General features: G+C 41.6%; 1 long non-coding RNA gene across 1 annotated transcript; it reads right to left on the bottom strand.

Annotated features, from left to right (window-relative positions):
* LOC148127454 (uncharacterized) lies at positions 1-27,966 on the bottom strand. The gene is made up of 4 exons (XR_015741521.1): positions 27,836-27,966; positions 4,973-5,062; positions 1,890-2,015; positions 1-441 (listed from the first exon to the last, which is right to left on the bottom strand). It is a non-coding gene; the product is annotated as an uncharacterized LOC148127454 (long non-coding RNA).

Here is a 27,966-nt window from a genome sequence, read left to right as displayed (position 1 = left end):
ATCAGCAGGTTGCATCTACTTGTCCTTTCTACTCTTGCTAATGTAGAGAAACAGACATCATGCCCAGCCTTTTTCTTTTTTAATGACTCCATCTCGGCCATTTCTTTATAAATTATGCATTTTCAAAATGCTGCACACTCTTCTTTTATTAATATTTCCCATTCCCTTTCAATTGGGGAAGTCAAGCATGTATTTTTATGACTTCCTGGCTACCCATTATTCCTGGTTGAAATATGTTTCACGTGTTATTAGCACTGGGATATACAGTTTGGAATGGTCTTTGACGCTTGGTTGAGACTGAGACAGGTTGCTAATCTTGGAATTAAAGATTCCCAGACTTGTACATCTTGCCAACGCATTATTCCATAGACTTGGTGTTTTGGTGGTTCCTTCTATGACAGCATCTACCCAACTACATTGGTGTGGGAGGATTGGCAAAACCTGGGGGTGGGGTGAAAAGAGGGATTAGTCTAGAATCCCTTCACAGACACAAATAAACTAAGTCCAGATTCCCTTGAGAGCCACTGACCCTTATCTAACTCTAAGCAGATAATGATTCTTGTGTGTAGACTTATATCAAAAAGTTAGTTTTATTTAAATTCATATGTTAAATTCTAGCGATCTGGCTTGGTTCTGCAACCCAACAAGACAGACACAGACTTCAGAGAGTAAGTAGGAGTACAGAAAAAAACAATTACTACTGTCCTGCATTACTATTACTATTAATCTTCTCATCACTCCTTATCACCCATCCCCTCCCATTTGTGGCTGTATGACTGTAATTTTGTCGCTTTTATCCTTACGATCTATATTGACTGTTTCCTAGTATGATTTGATTGCTTATTGTACCTTATGACTACCATTAAGTGTTGTATCTTAGGATTCTTGACTCTTGATGAATGTATCTTTCCTTTTATGTATACTGAGAGTATTTGCACCAAGATAAATTCCTTGTGTGTCCAATCACACCTGGACAATAAAGAATTCTATTCTATTCTATTCTATTCTATTCTATTCTATTCTATTCTATTCTATTCTATTCTATTCATCTGCCCTTTTTGCACCTGTATTGCATTCTAACCACTGCACCACCACAGCTCTTATATATACAGTACATGTACATATACAAATGGCTGTTCAACCTTTTCTTAAAAACTTCCAGTGTTGGAGAATTTACAACTTCTGGAGGCAAGTTGTTCCACTGGTTAATTGTTCCCACTGTTAGGAAATTTCTCCTTAGTTCCAGGTTGCTTCTCTCTTGGATTAGCTTCCATCCATTTTTTTTCTTGTCCTGCCTTCAGGTGCTTTGGAGAATAGCTTGACTCCCTTTTCTTTATGGCAGCCCCTCCAATATTGGAAGACTGCTATCATGTCTTCCCTAGTCCTTCTTTTCATTAGACTAGACATAACCGTTCTCAGCAACTATCCTTTATATGTTTTAGCCTCCAGTCCCCTAATCCTCTTTGTTGCTCTTCTCTGCACTCTTTCTAGAGTCTAAATATTCTCTTTTTTTTTCTTTTTCTTTTGGCTCAGATCCCAGTAAATGTCTTTATAGAGGCCCACAAGGAATTTTTGCCTGCACAAGGTGACTGATCCCTTTGGGCTCTGTGATTTATCAAAGTTTAATGCATTCGCTATGCACACAGTTGTCCCATTTAAGGGTTTACATTAAGGGTTTACATTGCAATTTGCAATTGTGGGAGGGTCGGCTGCTGTTTGCTTTCATGTCTGGGTTCCATCAGCGAGAGCTATTAATGTATTTTACCAGACAGACAGGAGAAAAAAAAAGTCATTTTTTTTTTTTACTGTGAAGAGAAAGAAGATGTTATGCTAATAGAAGTGAAGGGATTACAGAATGGAAGACTGTCCTGTAATACAGAAAAGGCTACCTTTGATTCTGGGTTTAATCAGTTCATAATCATTTGCTTTTTAATGGATTTGTTGGTCAATCAATGCCATCAGCATAATGGAACAGTTGAGAAAGGGGTCAGGAGGAAATGCATATCGGGATCCATCTGCCAAAAAAGAAAAAATCACATATCCATTTGAAAGAATAAACAATGGTCACCTACTGTTAGACTCAACCGGCAATTTTATTTTCCTAGTTTGCATAATCCTGGACTCCTTTTGGTTCAAACATTAACGCATAGCTTTGTTGATAAAAATGTGTCTTCGGCTGTTAAAACTGTTCCACGTTAATCTCTCCTTTTAGGAGGAGCCAGGATTGCATGACGTGCTAAGTATAGGGGTAATAGATTATCCCAGCGATGTAGAAGCGTTGTATTTAACAAAACGGGAAATGCTTATTAATGGGGTATTAATCTGGAGAAAAAATGGGGATGAGGTCCTTGGTGTTCTGTGAACTGGGTGGTTTTCTTACAGACACTTCATTACCAGATTAAGTAACATCATCAGTGGGAGAGGAGAAGGGGAAGAAGAAAGGGAAGGGGGAGGAGAAGAAGGAGAAGAGGAAGGAGAAAGGAAAGGGGAAACAAAAGGGGAAGAGGAAGGAGAAGGAGAAAGGAAAGGAAAGAGGAGAAGGGGAAGGAGAAAAGGAAGGGAAGGGGAAGAAGGAGAAGGGGATGGAGAAAGGGAAGAGGAAGGAGAAGGAGAAGGAGAAAGGAAGGGGAAGGAGAAGGAGAACGGAAGGAGAAAGGGAAGGGGAAGGAGAATTAGAAGAAGGGGAAGGGGAAGGAGAAAGGGAAGGGGAAGCAGAAGCAGAAAGGGAAGAGGAAGGAGAAGAAGGAGAAAGGCAAAGGAAGGAGAAGGGGAGGGGGAAGGAAAAAGGGAAGGGGAAGGAGAAGAAGGAGAAGGGGAAGGAGAAAGAGAAGGGGAAGGAGAAGAAGGAGAAGAGGAAGGAGAAAGGGAAGGAGAAAGGGAAGAGGAAGGAGAAGGAGAAAGGAAGGGGAAGGAGAAGGAGAACGGGAAGGAGAAAGGGAAGGGGAAGCAGAAGCAGAAGCAGAAAGGGAAGAGGAAGGAGAAGAAGGAGAAAGGGAAAGGAAGGAGAAGGGGAGGGGGAAGGAAAAGGGAAGGGGAAGGAGAAGAAGGAGAAGGGGAAGGAGAAAGAGAAGGGGAAGGAGAAGAAGGAGAAGAGGAAGGAGAAAGGGAAGGAGAAAGGGAAGAGGAAGGAGAAGGAGAAAGGAAGGGGAAGGAGAAGGAGAACGGGAAGGAGAAAGGGAAGGGGAAGCAGAAGCAGAAGCAGAAAGGGAAGAGGAAGGAGAAGAAGGAGAAAGGGAAAGGAAGGAGAAGGGGAGGGGGGAAGGAAAAAGGGAAGGGGAAGGAGAAGAAGGAGAAGGGGAAGGAGAAAGAGAAGGGGAAGGAGAAGAAGGAGAAGAGGAAGGAGAAAGGGAAGGAGAAAGGAAGAGGAAGGAGAAGGAGAAAGGAAGGGGAAGGAGAAGGAGAACGGGAAGGAGAAAGGAAGGGGAAGCAGAAGCAGAAGCAGAAAGGGAAGAGGAAGGAGAAGAAGGAGAAAGGGAAAGGAAGGAGAAGGGGAGGGGGAAGGAAAAAGGGAAGGGGAAGGAGAAGAAGGAGAAGGGGAAGGAGAAAGAGAAGGGGAAGGAGAAGAAGGAGAAGAGGAAGGAGAAAGGGAAGGAGAAAGGGAAGAGGAAGGAGAAGGAGAAAGGAAGGGGAAGGAGAAGGAGAACGGGGAAGGAGAAAGGGAAGGGGAAGCAGAAGCAGAAGCAGAAAGGGAAGAGGAAGGAGAAGAAGGAGAAAGGGAAAGGAAGGAGAAGGGGAGGGGAAGGAAAAAGGGAAGGGAAGGAGAAGAAGGAGAAGGGGAAGGAGAAAGAGAAGGGGAAGGAGAAGAAGGAAGAGGAAGGAGAAAGGGAAGGAGAAAGGGAAGAGGAAGGAGAAGGAGAAAGGAAGGGGAAGGAGAAGGAGAACGGGAAGGAGAAAGGGAAGGGGAAGCAGAAGCAGAAGCAGAAAGGGAAGAGGAAGGAGAAGAAGGAGAAAGGGAAAGGAAGGAGAAGGGGAGGGGGAAGGAAAAGGAAGGGGAAGGAGAAGAAGGAGAAGGGGAAGGAGAAAGAGAAGGGAAGGAGAAGAAGGAGAAGAGGAAGGAGAAAGGGAAGGAGAAAGGGAAGAGGAAGGAGAAGGAGAAAGGAAGGGGAAGGGAGAAGGAGAACGGGAAGGAGAAAGGGAAGGGGAAGCAGAAGCAGAAAGGGAAGAGGAAGGAGAAGAAGGAGAAAGGGAAAGGAAGGAGAAGGGGAAGAGAAGGAAAAAGGGAAGGAGAAGAAGGAGAAGGGGAAGGAGAAAGGGAAGGAGAAGGAGAAGGGGAAGAGAAGGAAAAAGGAAGGAGAGAAGAAGAGAAGGGGAAGGAGAAAGGAAGGAGAAGGAGAAAGGAAGGGGAAGGAGGAGAGGAAGGAGAAGGGGAAGGAGAAAGGGTAGTAGAAGGAGAAGAAGGGGAAGGAGAAAGGGAAGGGAAGCAGAAGAGGAAGAGGAAGAGGAAGGAGAAGGAGAAAGGGGAAGGAAGGGGAAGGAGAAGAAGGAGAAGGGGTAGGAGAACTGTGGGATCCTTGATGCTCTCTTAGCTTGGTGATTTTCTTCAGGTGTTTTATTAATGTCATTCAGGGGTGCGATTCAGCCGGTACAGACCGGTTCAAACAAACCAGTAGTTCTGGGTATTGTTTGGCCCCACCTACCCACCCCTGTCCTATCTCTCCTTTGTTTGAAGTCCAGCTGATTGGCGTGGCAGCGAAGATTGCTGTGCTTCAGCTGTTTTTACTCACCGGAGCTGCAGTAAACGGTAAGTTTTATAGCTGTTTTCAAATGGAATGTGTGCACGCAATGCGCACTCACCGAACCAGTTGTTACATCGGTTGAATGCCACCACTATGCCACATCATCAGTGGCAATGCCAAGAAGATATGCTTTATCAAGAACCTGCTGCCACTAAGCATACTGCTTCACTGATGGCGATTTCAAACTTGTTTCGCATGTGCAGATGTGTACAACACAACAATCACAATACCCTTACCTTTATCTTCTGCATTGCAATTTATTTATGCACTAATTCTCCTTGCCCCTTGTTTTCATCTGTTGCGGAATTCTGCAAAATCCTTTAGATCTAAAAAGTAAATAAATGAAAAATTGCAAAGTATTTATCCACTCTTTGTAACAAATAGACAAAGCCAAAGGGAGACACAGGGACTGAAGAAACAAATGCAAAAACAGATTCTTCCATCTTGTAGCAGTAGTAGTAGTAACACTTCACATATACACAGAGAGAGAGAGACACACACAAAAGCTGCAAACAATGGAACAAAAAACTTCTGAACCAGTTATTAAAACATATTAAGCCTTCTAAGTAACAAGAAAACAATGATAGTCATAATGAAAGAAAAATCCAATTAAACCACCATGGCATTGCTTTATTGTCATAGCAACCCTGGCATAAAAATGTACGTCAAAAAACTTGCCAGGAACATGTCAGTCTATAAGCAGCCAAAAATCCCAAGGTAATCATTCAAGAGTTCAAAAGAAGCTAATAAAAAAAAGCCCGCGGGGTATCCAGTGATGGTTGCGTTGTTCTGAGAAAAAAACAGAAGACCTGAGAATCAAAGCTTTGAGTGGTAGAAGAGAAATTTAGTCAGAAGGAATGGGAATCAGAGAAACCAAAATATAGCACGGTCTGAACCTTAACTTGGCTACTCCAATGTAGTATTAGTGATTCTTTCTTTCTTTCTTTCTTTCTTTCTTTCTTTCTTTCTTTCTTTCTTTCTTTCTTTCTTTCTTTCTTTCTTTCTTTCTTTCTTCTTTCTTCCTTCCTTCCTTCCTTCCTTCCTTCCTTCCTTCCTTCCTTCCTTCCTCCCTCCCTCCCCTTTCATATCCCATCCCATATCCCATTTATATTATACACACATGTACATATATGTATGCCTATTTATATAAAATACATATATGTAGCTGTATTTATATGTGTATATAGATATATGCTAGATAGATACCATAGATAGATAGATAGATAGATGATAGATAGATAGATAGATAGATAGATAGATAGATAGATAGATAGATAGATAGATAGATAGATAGAGGTAGGTAGGGAGAGAGAGAGGTAGATAGGTAGATAGATAAGATGATGGATGGATGGACAGATAGACAGATGGCTGGACAGAGGGACAGGTGAACAGACAGAGAGACAGATGATAGATAGACACACATGTGCATCTATCTATCCATACACACATATCGTGCATATTTGAGAAGTAGCCATATCTGAAATTGGGAGGAATTGGGGGGGGGAAAGAATAATTTATGCACCATATCTGCTCAAAAGCAAAGAAAACAAAAATCCGTAGAGAAATTAAGCTAGTCTTAGCAATTTAAAGTTGAACAGATGCCAAAGTGTTCAGGTAAAATGGCTTTGATCCCAGTTCCTGTATCTGTTTCATGGTATTAGCTAATGCTTTCAAGAAGTGGGAAGGAGGAACAGTCAATTAGCAACCCATATTCTTTTATTTAACAAAAAAAAAAAACTACTTTTTTGAATAGTTTATTTACTAATTTTGTGGGAGAGGAAACATAAGAGGGGTTTACAAGCAATTTGGAAACAATTTGTCCCATTACTTCCATTGATGGAGTTATAAATGGCTTGCCAGAAATGAACTCTAAAAATGAGAAACTGATTTCTGGCAAGCTCATTTAAAAATATATACTTTAACTCAAGGGAAACTTTCCGCAAACCCCAACCCAGTGTTTAGCCGATCGTGATTGGCCGCCTAGACTGATCAATCCAGAATGGGCAGCCTGCCAAGAGAGCCGCCTTCTTTGGCTGCTAGCGCGCCACCATATAGCTGCTGCGGCTGGGTTATGCTCAGATCTGAATCACAAAAGGTTACTATCAGTCTTGATCTTGAACGTCCTCCCAATATAACATTATCTTAGCTTAATATTCTGGGTTTATATGAAATGCTTCTCCCCATTTCACCAACACACCACCTACTGTTTCCTGTACGGTAGTTTTGTTTCTCGTACTTCCCATAACTGGAGATGGAAATCCCGTGGGATAATCGTGAAATTTCATTTTAATCAATATTAGTGAATTTGCTCACAATTAACATAGAAAACTTCTCTACAGTCAGATCCGTGTTCAAGCAGTGCAGGATTTTCAAAAGAAAATGCTATACGTACAGTTTTCTTTATAAGCTAAGTGAAATTTGGATTAATGCCAGTCACTGTGAGAGGTATGTTGGAATCCTAATGGACCATCAGTTAAATATGAGTTAGCTCTGCGGTGGCAGCCAGAAAAAATCCCAGTGCAATCCTAAACTGTATTAATAGAGGGATAGAATCAAGATCATGTGAAGTGCTAATACCACTTTACAAAGCTTTAGCAAGACTGCACTTGGAATATTGCATCCAATTTTGGTCACCACAATATAAAAAACATGTTGAGCCTCTGGAAAGAGTGCAGAGAAGAGCAATAAAGATGATTAGGGGACTGGAGGGTAAAACCAGAGGTGGTATTCAGCAGGTTCTGAATAAAAAGGAGACCCAACTGATCAGCTGGGACTTGGCAGGTAGAGAAGAGACGGGGGCGGGGCCAGTCAGAGGTGGTATTTGCCGGTTCTCTGAACTACTCAAAATTTCCATTACCAGTTCTCCAGAACTGGTCAGAACCTGCTGAAGACCACCTCTGAAAGAAGACACGGAATATTTTCGAATGTGGGACTCATTTTTATCAATGGTTGGATAAAAGGGGTAGAAATTAGGAAGTTAAGAAGTATTACCATGTAAACAAACTGACCTAGACAGTACGCTATTTATTAAGCACATATTGTCTGTAAAGAGAAAACAAATAATAGAAATTTAACGTATGTAATACAATATATCTATTTTTCATGTATTTTTTTAAATATTCCTAACATAAATAACTCTGGTTCAAACTCTATTTGTTCTTTAACAATTTCTTGTAACCATTGCTTTATTTTAATCTGAAAAATTTTGAGCTTCTGGGCAGGACCACCACATGTGGTAGAGCTTGTTTCTTTCCACATTTCCAGCATGCCGGATTCATGTTGGGATATATTTTAGCCAGTCTCGCTGGAGGTAAATGTCATTGATAGAACATCTTGTATATATTTTCTTTGTATGCTGAAGATCTTGTTAATTTATTGTTTTGATTCCAAATACTTTCTCATTCTGTTAGATTTATACAGTATTATGTCCTATGTTTTTGGCCCATGCTATCATACATCCTTTAACAATTTCTTCTTTGAAATCTACTTCTAATAAGTATTTATAATTTTTTGTAATATTTTTCTGATCCAAGCCTGCTAGAATTTTATCCAATTGTTGTAGTTCGGTATATATTCCACATTTTTCTATGTCTTTTTAAAGTCTATTTTGCAATTGGAGTAACTAATGTTTCTTACCATTGGATTCTCTACTAGCAACAATGAGCTCACATACTTAATTATGGTTTTATCTCCTACATAATTATGGTATCATTTTCATAATTGGAAGCTCAATAATTTTCAAATCATTTAGTTCCAGATAGTACTAAAAGCCAAGGAGCACAATGGAAAAAATGAGTCTACAATGAAAGAAGACCGAATAAAAGACAACATGTAGAACAAGCAATGTGTCAAGTGAAAGAAATCAGGAACCAGAGCAAAGTTCAAAAGTACTACAAGTTTATTTCATGTTACCTGAAGGCAAGAAGCTGATTGATGATGGATTGAGAAGAAACTTCCTAACAGTGAGGACAATCGGCCAGTGGAAAAGCTTGCCTTCAGACATGTGGGTGCTCCATCACTGGAGGTTTTTAAGAAGAGACTGAATAGTCACTTGTCTGAAATGATATAGACTCTGGACAAACACAATACAGAAGCCTGATGATGGCAGATGAGATTCTGCTGAAACGTTGCTACAACTTTTAAAGCACAACTACAATGACGTGGGAAAATACCCGAACAAAGCTGAATGCCATACATGTAAGTACCCGTGAAAACTTAATTATATATATATATATATATATATATATATATATATATATATATATATACACATACATACATACATACATACATACATACATACATACACATACACATACACATACACATATACATATACATATATACATTTTACAGCATATATTGAGCAATGGTTATTTTTTTTTTCTTAATCTTTATCCTTGATGTTATCTGCCTTGTTACAGTAACTCCTTCATTCTTTTAATGTTTTAATTTCTCTAGATAGTTTATAATTAAATGCATGTCTTCTATCATTTCCATAACTTATCCAAATATCAAATATTACCTTTTCTTTAACCAATCATACCAAATGTTCCATATTTCATAATAGTCAACTATCTTGTTTATTTTTTAACAATTTGGTTAGGCTTTCCATCTCAGCACATTCATGTATTTTTTTAATTACCATATCCTCTGAAGGAATGAAAGACAGTTTCCAGTTTTGTGCGTAGGTTATTCTGGCCGCAGTTATAATGTGCAAAACTAAATATTGATATTTTTTTGCTCCATGTTTAAATCTATCATACTTAGCAGAAAAGTTTCGGGTTCAAGTTTTAAATTTTGTTTTGTTATATTTAAAATCCAATTTCTAATATTCCTCCAAAACTTCTGAGCACATGGGAGTCTTGACAAGGCTCTTAAAAAGCTATTTTTGGGGAGGATCGTAAGCAGTTCTGAAAGCAGATTTCCCCTGGCCATTTGTTTCCTTCGTCATGTTCTTTTGTGATTTCTCTCCTGAGGGTCCATAACATCAGCCCCTCCTTTTATCCAGTCCTCTTCAAAAGAGAAACAGGAATTGACTTTGTTCTTGGGGGAGATGCCATGTTTTCAATGGCTGAATTCATTTGGTCCTTAGGAACTGTTGATTGTCTGCTCAGGCATCAGAAGAAGTGATGATTATAATGGCAAAGAAGGCTGATTATCGGAGAGCTTTGTAGATCTTTGCAAACATAGCAGTTAAAAAGTCCCAAAGGTGTTTTGTTTTGTTTTTTTGAAGAGGCGACAGGACTTTCTGTTTTTTCTTTTAAGATGTTTCGCTTCTCATCCAAGAAGCCTCTTCAGTTCTGGCTGGATGGTGGGGAATGAAAATATTTATACTCCTTGCAGACAGCTGGTCATTTGTATTCTTTTTATAGAGTCCTTGAGGCCACTAAGGCTTTGAGTTTGATACCCCTGCCTTAGGTATTCAAACATGGCTGTCATGCCGTCCCTAGTCCTTCTTTTTATTTAGAAAAGTTTGGACTGAAAAGGAACAGATAAAATAAATACCATTAAATAGTGTGTGTGTGTGTGTGTGTGTGTGTCTGTCTGTCTGTCTCTCTCTCTCTCTCTCTCACACACACACACACACACACACACATGTGCGTGCACATACAGACAAAGACAGAGAGAGACACAGAGATAGGGAGAATGACAGGAAAAAAGAGAATGAAAGAGACAGAGAGAATGAGAGAGAGAGAATGAGAGAGAGAATGAAAGAAAGAGAGACAAATGAGAGAGAAACAGAGAATGAGAGGAAGAGAAAATGAAAGAGAGAGAAAATGAGAGAGGCACACAGAAAGAGAAAGACAGAGGGAGAAGGAGAGAGAGAAGGAGAGAGAGAATGAGGGAGACACAGAATGAGAGAGAGAGAATGAGAGAGAATGAAAGAGAGAGAGAATGAGAGAGGCACACAAAGAGAGAGACAGAATTGAAGAGAAAAACAAGAGAGAGAGAGACAGAGAGAGACTGAGCAAATGAGAGAGAGAGAATGAGAGACAGGCAGACAGAGAATGGAGAGAGGGACAGAGAGACACACACAGAGAGAAACAGAGAAATAGAGAGAGAGAAGAGCGAGCAATCAATGGACAATCCCTAAGTTCATACTAAGCAGCTAAACCTGTATCATTTTTGCTTTACTTTTCCGGCTTGTCTTTGGATAATCTGCAAGAAATTAATGGAGAGAAATCCTAGAGGGAAAGATTCAGAATGAATGAATTCCCTGCAATGCGAATTCTCACTGTCTAGTGTCAAATGTCCAATGGTTTGGCAACTTCAATTAAAAACCCACTGAGGGAATTTGTTAAAAAAAAAAAAAAACCTGTGACAGCCAAGTCCAGCAAGACAGATGTTCCCGGTGTTCCTTGGCTAAGGCAGAGACAAACTTTAAAAATATTTCTGTTATAGTGATACAGCTGTTGCTTTTATCAAAGGTGTCGGCCAGGGATAACATCTGCCTGAGCAAGCAGAGACCGCCTGTGTCCTGTTCCCTTCGCTAAAGCCCTTAATGGATATTGTCACCATGCAGATAAATCTACCTCCACGTTCTGTTTGCCCACAAAGAAGATTTAGGTGGGGTTATTCTAAAATGCATGGAGAAACATCTGTTAAAGCCATCAACCCTAGATAGGTTTTCTTTGGGGGTGTGCGGAGTGGGAAGGACGCTTGAAATCTGCTGTGAAGATGGATGGCGTAAGACCGATCGAGGGAGAAAATCTTTTGAGTTGCCGTGAGTGATTGGAGGAGACCCTGATGTGTAGTTTCCACTTGTATGTGCTAAATGAATTTGAACACTGAATAGAATTAAAACACCTTTGCTCCTGAAGCGTCAAGTAAGCTTAAACGTGGGAAAGGCTAACTGTGTTGGCTAATACAAGTGAGCTGTAGAAATGTCGGGGGGTATTAATTATGGGCAGCAAATCGAGACCAAACATAGAACCTAGAATAACAGAGCTGGAAGGGATTTTGGAGGTCTTCTAGTCCAACCCTTTCCTCAAGCAGGAGAAATACAATTTCAGTGATGAAGCACCCACAACTTCTGAAGGCAAGCTGTTCTACCAGTTAATTGTCTACACGGTTAGGAAGTTAATTCCAGGTTGCTTCTGTACTTGAGTATTTTCCACCCATCGCTTCTTGTCTTGCCTTTTGGTGCTTTGGAAAATAAGTTGACCCCCTCCTCTTTGTGGCAGCCCCTCAAATACTGGAATCCTGCTATCATGTTACTCCAATCCTTCTTTTCTCTAGACAGGGCATACCCCAATCCTGCAACCGTTCTTAGTATGTTTTTGTCTCCAGGCCTTCAATCATCTTAGTTGCTCTTCTCTGCACTTTTTCCAAAGTCTCAACGTCTTTTTGGTAATGTGGTGACCAAAATAGGTTAAAAGTTGTTTCCAATTCAATTAGCCTGTTGCTAATTACTTACACAATTATAATGGCTAAACCAGGAGTCAGCAATCCTCGGCTCTGGAGCCACATGTGGCTCTTTCATCCCTTTGCTGTGGATTCCTACGCAATTGATAGGGCTTTAATTTAGGACAGATAGAGGAAAAAGGACACTGCGCTAGGAGGAGACTGTCAGGGCTCCAGCAGTTACCCCCATTTAAATCATGAGTCTCTAGTCGGATTTTCAAAACTTAAAGAAGATTTATTAGGAGTAGACATGCCAGTGCTGCCTGGGTGTAGCCGACTCTGACATACATCATTCATTGTCACCCCTGACCCTGGTTTTTCCCCAGCCCCTGGGTGTATGATAATTCACATTCTCCAATGGGACACATCCATAGCCAAGAGTCATCAATCATGTTCTCTAGGTAGAATTTTGTGCAGCAGAAACTTCAGTCACCTAGAAACTATCTTTGAAAACATTTATGGAATGCAAGTTGCCCACTGCTCTCCTCTCCCTTTCTGTTGGCAACTCTAAAAAGACCATAGACATGTTTTATGAGTTGACAGAGACTCTAGGGTGAGGGAACCGGACTTCCGGTCGGCTCCAGAATTGAATGGGGGGGCTTCTGTTTAGGACCTTTGTGGCTCTTTGAGTGTTTAAGGTTGCCGGTCCCTGGCTAAACTAAAAAAAAACATAGCATTGTCTGTTTGTGAATCCAGGCAAACTCTCCATCCCATCGTTCTGCCTTAGCTATCATTAAGTAGCAAATGGGTACGTGAGGATCTGTCCCTGTCTGTTTCATGCAACCAATTCAATGAAAACGATCAATTCAAATAACTCCAATCATCTCAATTCAATAGAAAAAATAAATAAATCAAAATGATATGGAGTCCTGATTTAATCTGCATCGATTCCCTTCCCCCAAAAATTATTTATTTTGGAGATTTGATGAAATTGCCATTGAACTAAACGGAAGGTTGAGTCTTTGTGCAGTCCTAATAATGGAGTGTCATTGAGTGTGGGGGTTAATAATTTATATTCTGCTTGAGTTTTAAGACAGAGAGAAGTTTAAGCAATTTAGAATGGTATAATGCCATATATGCGTTATCCAAGATACGATAGAAGCAACATCCTCGTGGTTTAATCAACAGCCTGCAATCTGATTGCAAATGGTGCTTAATTAGAGATGTGGAGAAACTTCCCTAAGGAATTATAAGTTCTTCATCACTTAAAAATATTCTTCTCTGAAAGCAGAAATATATTCATCAAACATTTTTCTCCAAATTTCCAGCTGTTTTTGTTGTGATTTTTTAAGCTGGCCACATGGTTAAATTGTGGAATTCTCTATTTCTACAGTGATCTGCCACCAACATGGAGCATCTGAGAATTAATTTGAATAATTTTTGTTTTACAAAAGATTTAGGAAAGGAAGAAAAACAAAATCCAAGTTCTTCTTACCTAGAAACAAGCTGAGTGAGGAAAATATAAGATTGCTTTAATTTTTAAATCTATGAAGAGAAGAGAAGAGAAGAGAAGAGAAGAGAAGAGAAGAGAAGAGAAGAGGAGAGGAAAGTTGTAAGGGACATTGTAGGTCTTCTAGTCCAACCCTTTGCTCAGGCAGGAAACCCTATGCCCATGATGGCAAACCTATGGCACGCGTGCCACAAGTGGCACGCAGAGCCATTTGTGCCGGCATGTGAGCCACGAGCAAACTTACCTCACTGCGCATGTGTGCACTTCATAGCTGATTTTTTGGCTAGTTTGAGGCCTTTTTCGGCCTCCCAGAGGTTTGGAAAAAGCCTCTGTGAGGCTTTTCAGGCCAAATAGGACCATTTCATCACTTCCTGTAATACCAGAAGTGATGAAACCGGCATATTATTCTGTCTGAAAAGCCTTGCAGAGACTTTTTCCAAGTCCCTGGGAGGCTGAAAAAGGCCTCAAACCAGCTGAAAAAGCAGCTGTGAGGTATAGTGCAGGTAATGGGGTGGCGGCAGGGGATTCTACCGGTTCTGTCTGGCTCTGTAGAACCGGTAGCTCTGAAGAGCGGCAGACATAGAACCAGTTCTATGTCTGCTGCTGTTTTGGCCCACCCGCCCGCCTGGGCTCTTACCTGACCTTTATTTCTTGCTTTTCAACCTCAGCTGCTTTGCATGGCACAGCTGTGGTTGAAAAAGCAAGAAAAGGGTGCTTTTTCAAACGCTGTGCACCTTGCTGTCCAGGCAGCAAGCTGACAATGTTTCACACGTGCGCACAGCAAAATGTAAATCACTGAACTGGTAGTTATACCGGTCAGATCCCACCCCTGGGTGGTGGGTGGGATTACACATGCATGAGCAGGGTGTGTATGGGGGGGGTGCACGTTGCATTCTGGATGCTGGCATGCGAGTGTGCACGCACTAACGTGCACACAATTTTTGGCACAGGAGCCCAATAAGGTTAGCCACCACTGCCCTATACCATTGAAGACAAATAGTTGTTCAAACTATTCTTAAAACTGCCAGTGTTGGAGCACCCCACAATTTCTGGAAGTAAATTATTCCACTAATTAATTTTTTTTCTAATTGTCAGGAAATTTCTCCTTAGTTCTAGGTTGCTTCTCTACTTGATTAGGTTGCATCCAATGTTTCTTGTCTTACTTTCTGGTGCTTTGGAAAATAGCTTGAACTCCTCTTCTTTGTGGCAACCCCTCAAGTATTGGGACACTGCTATCATGACACCTCTGGTCCTTCTTTTCACTAGACTAGCCATATCCAATCCCTGCAACCATTCTTCAAATGTTTTAACCTCCAGGCCTCAAATCATAATTACATATGGTCTCCTATCTTCTCATTTTAAACGTGAATTTTGACTTTTTTTTTTTCAGTTTTCTGTGGTTTATTTAGAGTATTGTTTCAACCTTGCTGGTTTGTTTGTGGAGATTCTCAGTCCTCCAAGTCATGGTTGTCCCAAAGGTGCTCTTTCAAGAAGCAACTGGACTTTCTGGTTTTTCTTTGAAGACATTTCGCTTCTCATCCGAGAAGCTTCTTCGGCTCTGATTGAAGAATTCCCCTTCCCCACCATCCAGTCAGAGCTGGAGAAGCTTCTTGGATGAGAAGTGAAATGCCTTCAAAGAAAAAACAGAAGGTCCAGTCGCCTCTTGAAAAAGCATCTTTCAGACTTGCTCATTTGATTAATGGGCTAATGAAATTTTATAGAAACATATAACCCATCACTCTGCAGCAAACAGTCTCTTCCTTGAGGAAAATCATTCTACTGACATTGTGAAAAGGATCTCTAGAGGAACTGGAACTTTGACTGTTTTTAATTCTCCACTTACTACTGTAAAACATAACCCAGAAAAATATTCTTATATTTTCTTATATTTTTCACAGTTGTCTCCTACCATATGTTCAGGCTTGTTTCATTAAGCATTTCTTGACATCCATTCTTCCAGATCTCAAAATTATAAACTCATAGGACTGGAAGAGATTTTGGAGGTCTTCCAGCCCAACCCCTTGCCCAATGCAGGAGATATTATTCCATCCTGGACAAATGGCTGTTCAAACTTTTCTTGAAGACCTTGAAGATCCCAAAATGTGATGATGATTCTTCTCCAGAACACAGAAGACCACCAAAATATATAGCCTATGAGTCAACTCCCTGTCTTATTTTCTATCATTCTTCTCTTTTTTCTTCCTTAAGAGACAAAAAAAGGATAATGCAATAATTTCTGCTTAGGTTTTCTCCAAATTGGCAGGAGGGATTGGAATCAAAAATGGGGAAATGGCATGAGAAAGGATTACCTTGTCCGGAACCATGGACATCTGCTAGGAGAAAGTTGTCCAAGTATCACTTAAAGTCTGCAACCATCAGATTATGCCTTATTTATCTGACTTCTGGCTTTCCAACACTCAAACACCTGCTTTAGATGCAATGAGCTCAAATTTAATTGCTGGCATCTCCAATTAGATTTCCCCTACCTGAAAACTTCAAAAGATGTTCTTAATCAGTGCCAATAATATTGGACTAAAGTACATCTAGAATGCATCTAAGATCTCCATGTTTCCACCATATATAAAATGACCTTTTGCCCTGCTGATCAGGTGGAAGAGATGGAGCCATAAAAAGTGAAGTGCACTTACTTTGTGAGTATGGCCCTGTCAAGGTGTGCCCCAAAGGTGCTTTTTCAAGAGGCAACTGAACTTTTCAGTTTTCCTTTGAAGATGTTTCACTTCTCATTCAAGAAGCTTCTTCAGCTCTTTCTGGATGAGAAGCGAAACATCTTCAGAGAAAAACCAGAAAGTCCAGTTGCCCCTTAAAAAAGCAATTTTGGGACAACCATGGCCAAGATGACTGAGAATCTCTGTAGACATCTGTCCATATGGGTCCTCTAGCTTTTTACAAGATGCAAACACATTTGATAAAGGATCCATAATTCTTTAATGATGTCTATTCTCATTATACTTACATTGGTTTTGTGGCGCTAATAAACCTAGATGACCTAAGGGGCTGCTACAAAGAAGAGGGGGTTCTACCTGTTCTCCAAAACACCTGAAGGCAGTTGAAGAAGCAATGGATGGAAACTAGTCAACAGAGAGAACCAGCGTAGAACTAGGGAGAAATTTCCTAACAGTAAGAACTACAATATGTCAATGTCTTCTTCAGCTTCAACCACAATAATACCCGGGCAAACAATTGATACAAACTCAAGGTAAACTGCTTCAAACTCGATTGCAGAAAATATCATTTCAGCAACTGAGTGGTCAATGCCTGGAATGCTCTACCTGACTCCATTGTTACACCCTCAAACCCTCACAGCTTCAACCTCAAACTATCTACCATGGACCTCACCCCATTCCTAAGAGGTCCTTAAAGGGGGTGTGCATAAGCGCACCAGCGTGCCTACCATCCCTGTCTTACTGTCCCCATTTATCTGTATTTATTTGCTTTGTTCATGTTTATGTTCATATCTATATTTGTTTTCTTGTACATGTTTGACAAACAAATAAACAAACAAGAACAATTAACCAAGGGAACGGCTTGCCTTCAAATGTTGTGGATGCTCCAACACGGAGATTTTTAATAAGAGATTGGACAACTTATTTCAAACCATTTGTATGAACTTTGTATGCTTGAGGAGGAGGGTTGGACTAGAAGGCGTCCAAGGCCCCTTCCAATTCTGTTTTTCTGATTACTTTAAGAATGTGATGTTATAATAGCAGACTGACAGCCACCTTATATCATTTTCTACAGCATTCTTTATCATCCCTTTGTGTCCAAACATTGTTTGACCCTGTATTTGAATTATCCAGGTTAAGAGTGCCATTCATCTGAATTAACATATTACACTCGTCTTATCTTCTGAGATGGGAGCTTCCCGACATTGGAGCAAAAGTCACTTGTCACTCAGAAAAAAAAAAAGTGTCTTTCAGCAGTACTTCAAAAGTCACTTTTAGCAAAAAGAAATACGGCAGCATCGCTTCTAAACGTGTGCTTTTTATCGTAACATTGCTTCAGTTTTGGAAGCCCAAATGCCGGTCCTGAGCTTATCAGAAACAAACATGTCTCTTGATCTCTCCAAAGCTTCAAGTGTAACCGCCAGCATCTCTTTGTATGCTTGCCAATACCTACCGTGCTGTTTCTCAAAGGTTTCCTTCCCTTATGAAAACTGTTCCAGCCTTTCTACTTTATAGTTTGTGCACACATCCAGCTTTGCAGGTGCAAAGTTGCCTGCCAACTGCAGGATGAAGACATGAATAAACAAAATTGTCCTCAACCCAACTCTAGTTCCTTCTCACTCTCCTCCTCCTCCTCCCCTCTCCTCCCAGAATAAAAGAGTTGGAAGATACCTTAGAGGTCCTCTAGTCCAACCCTCTACTCAAGCAGGAGACCCTACTATTTCAGACGAGTGCTTGCCCAATATCTTTTGGAGATGGAGCACCCACAATCTCTAAAGGCAATTTGTTCCACTGATTATTTCTCCTCCTCCTCCTCCTCCTCCTCCTCCTCCTCCTCCTCCTCCTCCTCCTCCTCCTCCTCCTCCTCCTCCTCCTCCTCCTCCTCCTCCTCCTCCTCCTCTGCTGTCTTTCCATACTCAAATTAAGAAGCCACATTTTCCCATTTCTTTTGATACAAGCTGAACCGAGTAGTTGGTCCAGAGGTGGTATTCAGCAGATTCGGACCAGTTCTGGAGAACCAGTAGCAGAAATTTTGAATAGTCTGGAGAACTGTCAAATCCCATCTCTGACTGGCCCCGCCCCATCTATTCTTTGCCTCCCATTGAGTCCCAGCTGATTGGCTGGGTCTTCTTTTATTGTCCTGCACAGGATAACAGAGCTGGAAAGCAGGTTAATGGGGTGGGGGGGTGGGGGACTTGTTCCACTGATTAATTGTTCTCACTGTCAGGAAATTTCTCCTCAATTCCAGGTTGCTTCTCTCCTTGATTAATTTCCACCCATTGCTTCTTGTCCTGCCCTTAAGTGCTTTGGAGAATAGCTTGACTCCCTCTTCTTTGTGGCAGCCCCTGAGATATTGAAACCCTGTTATCATGTCTCCCCTGGTCCTTCTTTTCATTAGATTAGACATACCCTGCAACCGTTCTTTATATGTTTTATCTTCTAGTCTCCTAATCATCTTTGTTGCTCTTCTCTGCACTCTTTCTAGAGTCTCAACGTCTTTTTTACATCGTGGCGACCAAAACTGGATGCAGTATTCCAGGTTTGGCCTTACCAAGGCCTTATAAAGTGGTATTAACACTTCACGTGATCTTGATTCTATCCCTCTGTTAATGAAACCTAGAATTGTGTTGGCTTTTTTGGCAGCTGCTGCACACTGCTGGCTCATATTTAAATGGTTGTCCACTAGGACTCGGAGAAACGATGGATGGAAATTAATCAAGGAGCAATCCAACCTAGAACTAAGAAGAAATTTCCTAGTGGTGAGAACAATTAACCAGTGGAACAGCTTGCCTTCAGAAGTTGTGTGTGCCCCATCACTGGAAGTTTTCAAGAACAAACTGGACAGCCAATTGTCTAAAATGGACTAGATGACCTCTTCAAGATCCCTTCCAACTCTGTTTCATGTTCTAGTTTTTAAGGGACCACAAGATACTTGGAAGATTTCCCCTCCCTTCCCCCAAAAAATGATTCACATGATTAAATTTTGGAACCTTTGGACAAAATGGACTCAAGAAAGCAGAAACGTACCATTGACCTCTCTATGGACTTAAGACTCCACGTTGATTTTGAATTAGACCCCTTTATTTATTGCTAGTTCTTTTTCCACTGTATACCTCAATCTTTTTTGAACAGGAGTGGTGGATTTGAAGCAGTAGATATTTGACAGGATTATGGTGGGATTTTTTTAAATAGGCACCTGCATCAACAAAAATTTTTGCAAAATATTGCAGTTGCTGGAGAAGCCCAGAGTAATCTGGATGGATAAAGCATGCAACTGGCAGGAATTCAAATTCAAAGTTGGCTGAATTTAAGAGAGATGAAAAAGGCAAGAATTTATTCCAGCACTGCATCAGAAAGCATTCTCTCTCTCTCTCTCTCTCTCTCTCTTTTTTTTTTTTTCAAAACTGGTGACTAAAGGCATGTCTGAGCACTGGAGAAAAAATGTCCTCTGAAAAAAAAAGGAACTCCACAGCTGAGACATACTAAAATCTTCTTTTACTTGCATTAAAGCAGGGGCCTTCAAACTTGACAGCTTTAAGACATGTGGACTTCAACTCCCAGAATTCCTCCTCCGGTCATGTTAACTTAGGAATTCTGGGGATTGAAGCCCACATGTCTTAAACTTGCCAAGTTTCAAGACCCTTGCATTAAAGCATAGAATTGTGGAATTATAGATCTCAGAAGGTTCACATAGATGGTTGGTGTTGTTCATTAAGTCAATGCCCGATTATTTGTGACCCCATGGACCCCATGGACAATGGGTCCCCTGTCCTATCTAACCTTGAGAGTCTAGAAAGAGTGCAGAGAAGAGCGACAGAGATGATTAGGGGACTGGACACTAAAGCATACGAAGAACAGTTGAAGGAATTGAGTAGGTCTAGCTTAATGAAAAGAAGGGCCAGGGGCGACATGATAGCAGTGTTCCAATATCTCAGGGGCTGCCCTAAAGAAGAGGGAGTCAAGCTATTCTCCAAAGCACCTGAAGGGAAGACAAGAAGCAATGGGTGGAAACTAATCAAGGAGAGATCCAACATAGAACTAAATAGAAATTTCCTGCCAGTGAGAACAATTAACCAGTGGAACAACCCGCTTCCAGAAATTGTGGGTGTTCCAACACGGGAGGTTTTTAAGAAGAGATTAGACAACGATTTGTCTGAAATGGTATAGTGTTTTCTGGGTGAGCAGAGAGTTGGAGTACAAGACCTCCAAGGTCCATTCCAACTCTATTATTCTGTTATTCTGCCTTCTATCTTTCCCAACCATAGGGTCTTTTCCAGTGAGTCTTCTCTTCTCGTAAGAGCCATGGTGGCGCAGTGGTTAGAGGCTACTTCAGCTGCCTGCTGGCTGCCCGCAACTTGGCAGTTCGAATCCCACCAGGCTCAAGGTTGACTCAGCCTTCCATCCTTCTGAGGTGGGTAAAACAAGGACCCAGATTGTTGGGGAAAATATGCTGACTCTGTAAACCACTTAGAGAGGGCTGTAAAGCACTGTAAAGAGTGCTTTACGTCTAAGCGCTATTGCTACTAGGTGGTAAAAGTATTTGCGCTTCAGACTTGGGCATTTTATGGCCTCGAGGACTTAGGTAGCCCCTCCCTTTGGCTGTTCCTCTCCAGTTAAAAAATACAAATCAAAGGTAAATAAGTGGGAGAAAGGCCTTCTACTCAGTTACCATGTCCTCACTGAGACATCTGGCCCCTTCATGTGGCCCCACTGGGGAAATTAATTGCCCACCCCTGACATAGATCATCAAGTCAAACCCTTTGCAATTAAAATTTCCATGAGAGGTAAATGTTAGGCCTTGACTTAAAAATCTCCTGAGTTGGGAAACCCACAGTTTTCAAAGTAATGTCCGTGCAAAGGTTTTTATTTTTTATTTTCAGGGGTCCTCTCTGAGCTTGGTTGTTTTCTTGCAGATGTTTCATGATCGAAACTAGATAGCATCATCAGTGCATCAGGACTCCTCATTTCAACCCTGAGCTACAAATATTCTTTCTTTATTGGTAACAGTTTTTTTTCCCCCTCCTATTCTGCTGGATTGATTGATTAATTGATTAATTGATGTGTTGATCAAAACATTGAGTGATATCTTTATGTGTTTACATACAGAATAACAGAATAAGAGTTGGAAGAGACCTTGGAAGGTTAAATCTCTCCTTGTTCAGTTTCCATTCATTATTTCTTGTCTGGCCTTCGGGTGCTTTGGAAAATAGCTGGACCCCTTCCTCTTTGTGACAGCCCCTCAAATATTGGAAGACTACTATCATGTCTCCCCTGGTTCTTCTCTTTACTAGACAAGCCAAGCCCAGTTCCTGTAACCATTCATTGTATGTTTTAGTCTCCAGTCCCCTAAACATCCTGGTTGCTCTTCTCTGTACTTTTTCTAGAGTCTCAACATCTTTTTTATAATGTGGTGACCAAAACTGGATGCAGTACTCTACGTGTGGTCTTACTAAGGCTTTATAGAGTGGTATTAGTACCTCCCTTGATCTTGATTGTATCCCTCTGTTAATACAATTTAGGATTGCATTAACACTTCACTTGATCTTGATTCTATCCCTCTGTTGATGCAGCTTTTTCGGCAGCTGCAGCACACGGCTGGCTCAAATTTAATTGATTGTCCACTAGAACTCCAAGATCCCTCTCACAGTTACTACTATTGAGCAAGGTACCACATACAGTGTACCTGTGCATTTTGTTTTTAACTGTTTTATGTATTTATTTTTGTTTATGTGTTTTATGTAGCCATTCATTCATTCATTCATTCGTTCATTTGATTTCTATAGCTGCCCATCTCACCAAATGATTCTTGGTGGCTCACAATTCAAAACATCTATTACAATTAAAATAAAATAAAAAACATTTTAAAACAATAAAAGCAGTAAAAAGCATTTTAAAAAATTAAAAAAAAATAATTTAAAGTACATACAAAACTCTGTCCCATGAACAATACACCCATGAGGAGGAAATCAGTCCCAGACTCAAAAGCATAATTGTCACCAAATCGATAGAACAGGTAAAACCTCCTTCCGTTGTGTCTTCTAACACCTTATATTTAACTCATGTTTTCCTCTGCCTGCCACAGGAATATAAATATATCCTTTTCCCGCTGTTTAAATGGTGCATCGGTTGTCAAATCAGGTATTGTCTGAAATAAAAGCATCATTTTAAGCAACGCATTCATTTTTAATCACAGAAATTCTCACCAGCAATGACAGTTGTAATTTTTTCCGTCGCAACCTATCTTTTTCAAACTTCATTCCATGTCTCAACACAGTTATGTTGAAATAACATGCAATTCATGCTTGTCATAGTAATACACGGGTATTTTACCACCTTCTCAATTTTAAAACACAATTTATTCATATTTTCTTGAGATGAATGGGTAAGTCTTTGAAAAGCCTAAAAAACATCTATATCAATTTATCAGTAACTGTATCATCTCTTTCTATCTCTTTCTGTTTCTCTATTTCTATCTCTGTCTATAAGTCTCTCTATATATCTACAGGATATCTATTATATCTATATTAGGACTGTCAAACTGAAGGCCTAGGGGCTGAATCTGGTCCATGGGGTGCTTAGATCTGGGCCACCTGGAAAAAGCAAAAGACCGGCCCATAGTGTCCCTGTCAACAAAAGTGGAGCTCGGGAGGGCTGTGTGTGGTCCTCTTGAGCTCCATTTTTGCTGGCAGAAGGTTGCAGGTAGCTGTCCCAGCTGAAAATGGGTCTCGGCGATCTGTTTTCCCTGGCAGAGCCAGGGTTGCAATGCTGGGGGGTTCAGGAGAGCCCCTTGCTAAGATTCTGTGCCATTCAGAGGACCCTCATATCCTACTCCTGGTTGGCCCCACCCACCCCACCCCTCCCGCAGGAGTCCCCAGGGGGCCTGTTTTCGGTGCAGGAAAGTGCAGGGAGCGCACAGAGGTTCGGGGAGGTTCAAAAACGGGCCTCCCGGAAGTTTGGGAAGGCTTAATCTTGGGGGGTGGGGAGGGGAATAACAGTTTTTGTTTATTGAGAGAACTTCTCCTGTGTAATCCATCATACAATGGTAAAACTGGTGGAAAACAGCCTATGCCTTTATCATTCCACCAAGAATCATTAGAAAGGTTTCAAATAATTTATGTTTTTTGTCTAGAATCAAGATATTTATATGGAAGACTGTCCTTGACCGAGCAAAGGAATAGCCAGTCTTCCTAGGGAACTTAGCTTCCCCTTGTTCCCTCATAAGCTATACAGTTTAGGGATAAATACTCAGGAAAGAAGGAAGGAGGAACAAAAACTTTCCTATACAAAGCTAAGCAGGAGGCCCAGATGATACAATTCCAACCCTCCTCTCTGCAATGAAATGTATCCAAATCCAAAAGCTTTACTAATAGGTAGCCAGTTAAGCTAGGCTAACTGTATTCACTTTCTTTTTAAAAAAAAATATCTGTACATTTGATGGGCCTGTTTCCAGCTTCCAGAGAAGCTCCAGTGCCCTTCTGGAGGCTCAAGGAAAGCCTCCAGAGCCCGGGGAGAGCAAAAACGCCCCACCACCACCATGGTGCAGGAGGCTGACTAGGCCACGCCCACCATGGCCATGCCCACTGAGCAACCGGACAGAGAACCCATTGCTAAAATATATATATATGTATCTTTAAAATATATATATATGGATCTTTGGTTGTTCGGGATCATCTTCAGGCTTCTGTCTCCGGCTCTGTGCTTCTCAGAGCACAGCTCAGATTACTCTGAAAAGCACAGAGCCGGAGACAGAAGCCTGAAGATGATGAATGAGACTTCATCGAAACTTTGCCTAGATACTTTGAATCTTCAATACGAACCTCAAAACAATTATATATATATATATATATATGGATCTTTGTTTTTGGTTTCTCCCGCGTAGATTGAATCAGGGCTTTATGAGTCTCATCATCATCTTCAGGCTTCTGTCTTGGCTCTGTGCTTCTCAGACAGCTGCTTCTTCCTTTTAACCAAGGAAGAAGCGCTGCAACTCACTCTGAAGCATACAATACCCGAACTGCCTAGATCTTTGAATCTTCGAAGAACCAACAAGATCCAAATACAAACAAATATATATATATATATATATATATATATATATATATATATATATATATATATATATATATATATTATATAAAACTTTTATTTTTAAGACAAACAAACAAAGAAAACATAAAAACACAAAACCATCTTCCATTTTATATGCATACAGTGTGTCAGTTGGTTAAAAATCCTTTGTGCTATACTTGCGTAGTCATTACTCACAGCTTGTATAAATTATCGCATTGTCAAACTAACATATGCTTATATATTCATCAGTTAATAATCATCCAGGACTAAACTATTTATTCCATCAGAGAACCCGTTGTTAAAATTTTTTTGAAGCGCACCCCTGAGGCAGAGCGCTCGGGCCACCACAGGTACTGTTGGTATTGGAAACTTTCCTTCATGTGTTGTTAAGTATATAAAGAAGATAATGAATTCTGCCGAATCATTCATCTATGTGTGCTTTCTGGATTTGAATTTCTGCTGCAAAACCTAACATACGGCCCTTCTAAGCAGTTTTACAGAGTCAGCATCTTACCCCCAACAATCTGGGTCCTCATTTGACCCACCTCAGAAAGATGGAAGGCTGAGTCAACCTTGAGTCTGGTGAGATTTGATCTGCCAAATTGCAGGCAGTTGATAGTCAGCAAAAAATGTCCTCAGTACAGCCCTCTAACCACTGCACCACCACTGTTACAAGCTAACAGTATATATCAGCCGAGTCAAGGAACTGCTAAGAATATTCCCACCAACGCTGACAGGGCAAGCCATAATTGTATATAATGAAAGCAAATCCCACTCCATTATACCCCTGATGATATTAACTAGTTTGGTAATGAAATGTCTGCAAGAAAACCACCAAGCTCAATGAGCATCAAAGACCCCACGGTTCAACCCTGATCTACAAATGTTCTTTTCTATTGGTATCCCACCTGCTCCTCCTGCTCGTGTGCCTCCTCATATGTTTCTATAGAGTTAATAATTCTTCGTCTTCTTTTTCTTCTTCCTCCTCCTCTCCTCCTCCTTCTCCTCCTCCTCTTCCTCTCTTCTTCCTCCTCCTCCTCCTTCTCTTCCTCTCTTCTTCTTCCTCCTCCTCCTCTCCTCCCCCTCCTTCTTCTCCTTCTCCTCTTCCTCTCTTCTTCTTCCTCCTCCTCCTCCTTCTCCCTCCCCTTCTCTCCTCCTCCTCCTTCTCTTCCTCTCTTCTCCTTCTTCCTCCTCCTCCTCTCCTCCCCTCCTCCTTCTCCTTCTCCTCTTCCTCTCTTCTTCTTCCTCCTCCTCCCTCCCCTTCCTCTCCTCCTCCTCCTTCTCTTCCTCTCTTCTCCTTCTTCCTCCTCCTCCTCCTCCCTCCTCCTCTCCTCCCCCTCCTTCTTCTCCTTCTCCTCTTCCTCTCTTTTCTTCCTCCTCCTCCTTCTCCCTCCCCTCCTCTCCTCCTCCTCCTTCTCTTCCTCTCTTCTCCTTCTTCCTCCTCCTCCCTCCCTCCCCTCCTTCTTCTCCTTCTCCTCTTCCTCTCTTCTTCTTCCTCCTCCTCCTCCCTCCCTCCCCTTCCTCTCCTCCTCCTCCTTCTCTTCCTCTCTTCTCCTTCTTCCTCCTCCTCCTCCCTCCTCCTCCTCCTCCTCCTCCTCCCTCCCTCCTCTCCTCCCCCTCCTTCTTCTCCCCTCCTCTTCCTCTCTTCTTCTTCTCCCCCTCCCCCTCCGTCTCCTTCTTGTCCTCTTCCTCTCTTCTTTTCTTCTTCCTCCTCCTCCTCCTCTCCTCCTCCTCCTTCTCCTCCTCCTCTTCCTCTCTTCTTCTTCCTCCTCCTCCTCCCTCCTCCTCCTCCTTCTCTTCCTCTCTTCTCCTTCTTCCTCCTCCTCCTCCTCCCTCCCCTCCTCTCCTCCTCCTCCTCTTCCTCTCTTCTTCTTCACCTTCTTCTCCTCTTCCTCTCTTCTTCTTCTTCCTCCTCCTCCTCCCCTCCTCCTCCTCCTCCTCCTCTCCTCCTTCTCTTCCTCTCTTCTCCTTCTTCCTCCTCCTCCTTCCTCCTCCTCTCCTCCCCTCCCCTCCTCTTCCTCTCTTCTTCTTCTCCTTCTTCTCCTCTTCCTCTCTTCTTCTTCTTCCTCCTCCTCCTCCCTCCTCCTCCTCTTCCTCTCTTCTTCTCCTCCTCCTCCCCCTCCTTCTCCTCCTTCTCCTCTTCCTCTCTTCTTCTTCCTCCTCCTCCTCCCCTTCTCCTCCTCTCCTCTTTCTCCTCTCCCTCTCTTCTTCTTCTCCTTCTCCCCTCCTCCTCTCTCCTCCTCCTCCTTCTCCTCTTCCTCTCTTCTTCTTCTTCTTCTCCTCCTCCCCCCCTCCTCCTCTCCACAAACCCATTCCCTTCCAACACTGATGATGCTATCTAATCAGGTAATGAAACATCTGCAAAAAAACCCCCACCAAGCTTAGAGAGCATCCAAGGTGCCACAGTTCAACCCTGAGCTGCAAATATTGTCCTCTATTGGTACCTCAGAACAACACCTCACATCCCAAGGTGGCACTTTCAGGCTGCTATCAGTGGACCTCCAAATGCATTGTAGCTTATTTATGATACATATGAGAACAAATGTGACAGGTCTACATTCTGATGTTGCTCTGAAGGAGCATAGGGATGTCCTGTCGGGAGATAAACATTACCTTGAGGATGAATATATTTGTTATGACTTCCTCTTCTGGTGAGAAGACCCTCAAACAGATGCCTCCCTAATCCATTCATCAGTGAGCATTATGGCTTGTTGCACACAAAAAGCCATATTTCAAATTACCATAAACCCAATCATGGCAAGAAATGTAATAAAGCTATGCCTGTAATTTTTTAAAGCATGCGCTTCCAATTTCAGTTTTTCTTTGCAGAGGATGGAAGCTTGATTTTAACAATCTCAATTACATTAACAGCAGCCCTAGGGTTATTTATTTATTTGTATCTTCTTTTTTTTTAAAGAATAGTGATAAATGGATTTCTATCATTTATGACATTGGTCCAAAGGGAAATGTGTTTGATATTTCTAAGAAGTAATGTTCTTTTGATGCTGGAGGCTTATAAGTCCTGTGACTCAAATTGCCTCCATCAAGTATTCAGCAACACTATTACTTCCAAAATGTAGGAAAAGAACCGCTTTGGTCTAATTATTAAGAAACCAGGCTAGAAAACAGGAGATAATGAGTTCTAGTCCTGCCTTAAGCATGAAAGGCAGTTAGGTAACAGCGATGACTCGGGCTGTGGTGGGATTCAATTTTTTTTTACTATTGGTCCTGTGGCCGTGGCTTGGTGGATGCGGCAGGGGAAGGTTACTGCAAAATCCCCATTCCCTCCCCACCCCACTAACCTGCTTTCCAGCTCCATTCTCCTGTGCAGGGCAACCAAAGAAGACCCAGCTGATCAGCTGGGACTCGGGAGGCAGAGAAGAGATGGGAGTGGGGCCAGTCAGGGGTGGTATTGGCCAGTTCTCTGAACTACTCAAAATTTCCAGTACCAGTTCTCCAGAACTGGTCAGAACCTGCTGAATACCCACCTGTGGACTCAGAGCATGGCACGGAGGCCACACAGGCAGCTGGCAGTTCAAACCGACTCTTTATTGCTCCAAATTTCTCCAAACACTCCCATGTTCCTAGAAAGCCAGCAGCCTCTGTCAGCAAATAGTCC

Source organism: Pseudonaja textilis, chromosome 2 (genome assembly GCF_049901715.1).
Source record: "Pseudonaja textilis isolate UNSWEBS1 chromosome 2, rPseTex1.2, whole genome shotgun sequence".
Classification (NCBI taxonomy): Eukaryota; Metazoa; Chordata; class Lepidosauria; order Squamata; family Elapidae; genus Pseudonaja; species Pseudonaja textilis.
Note: the sequence above shows the minus strand (reverse complement) of the source record. Positions and strands in the feature narration are given on the sequence as shown.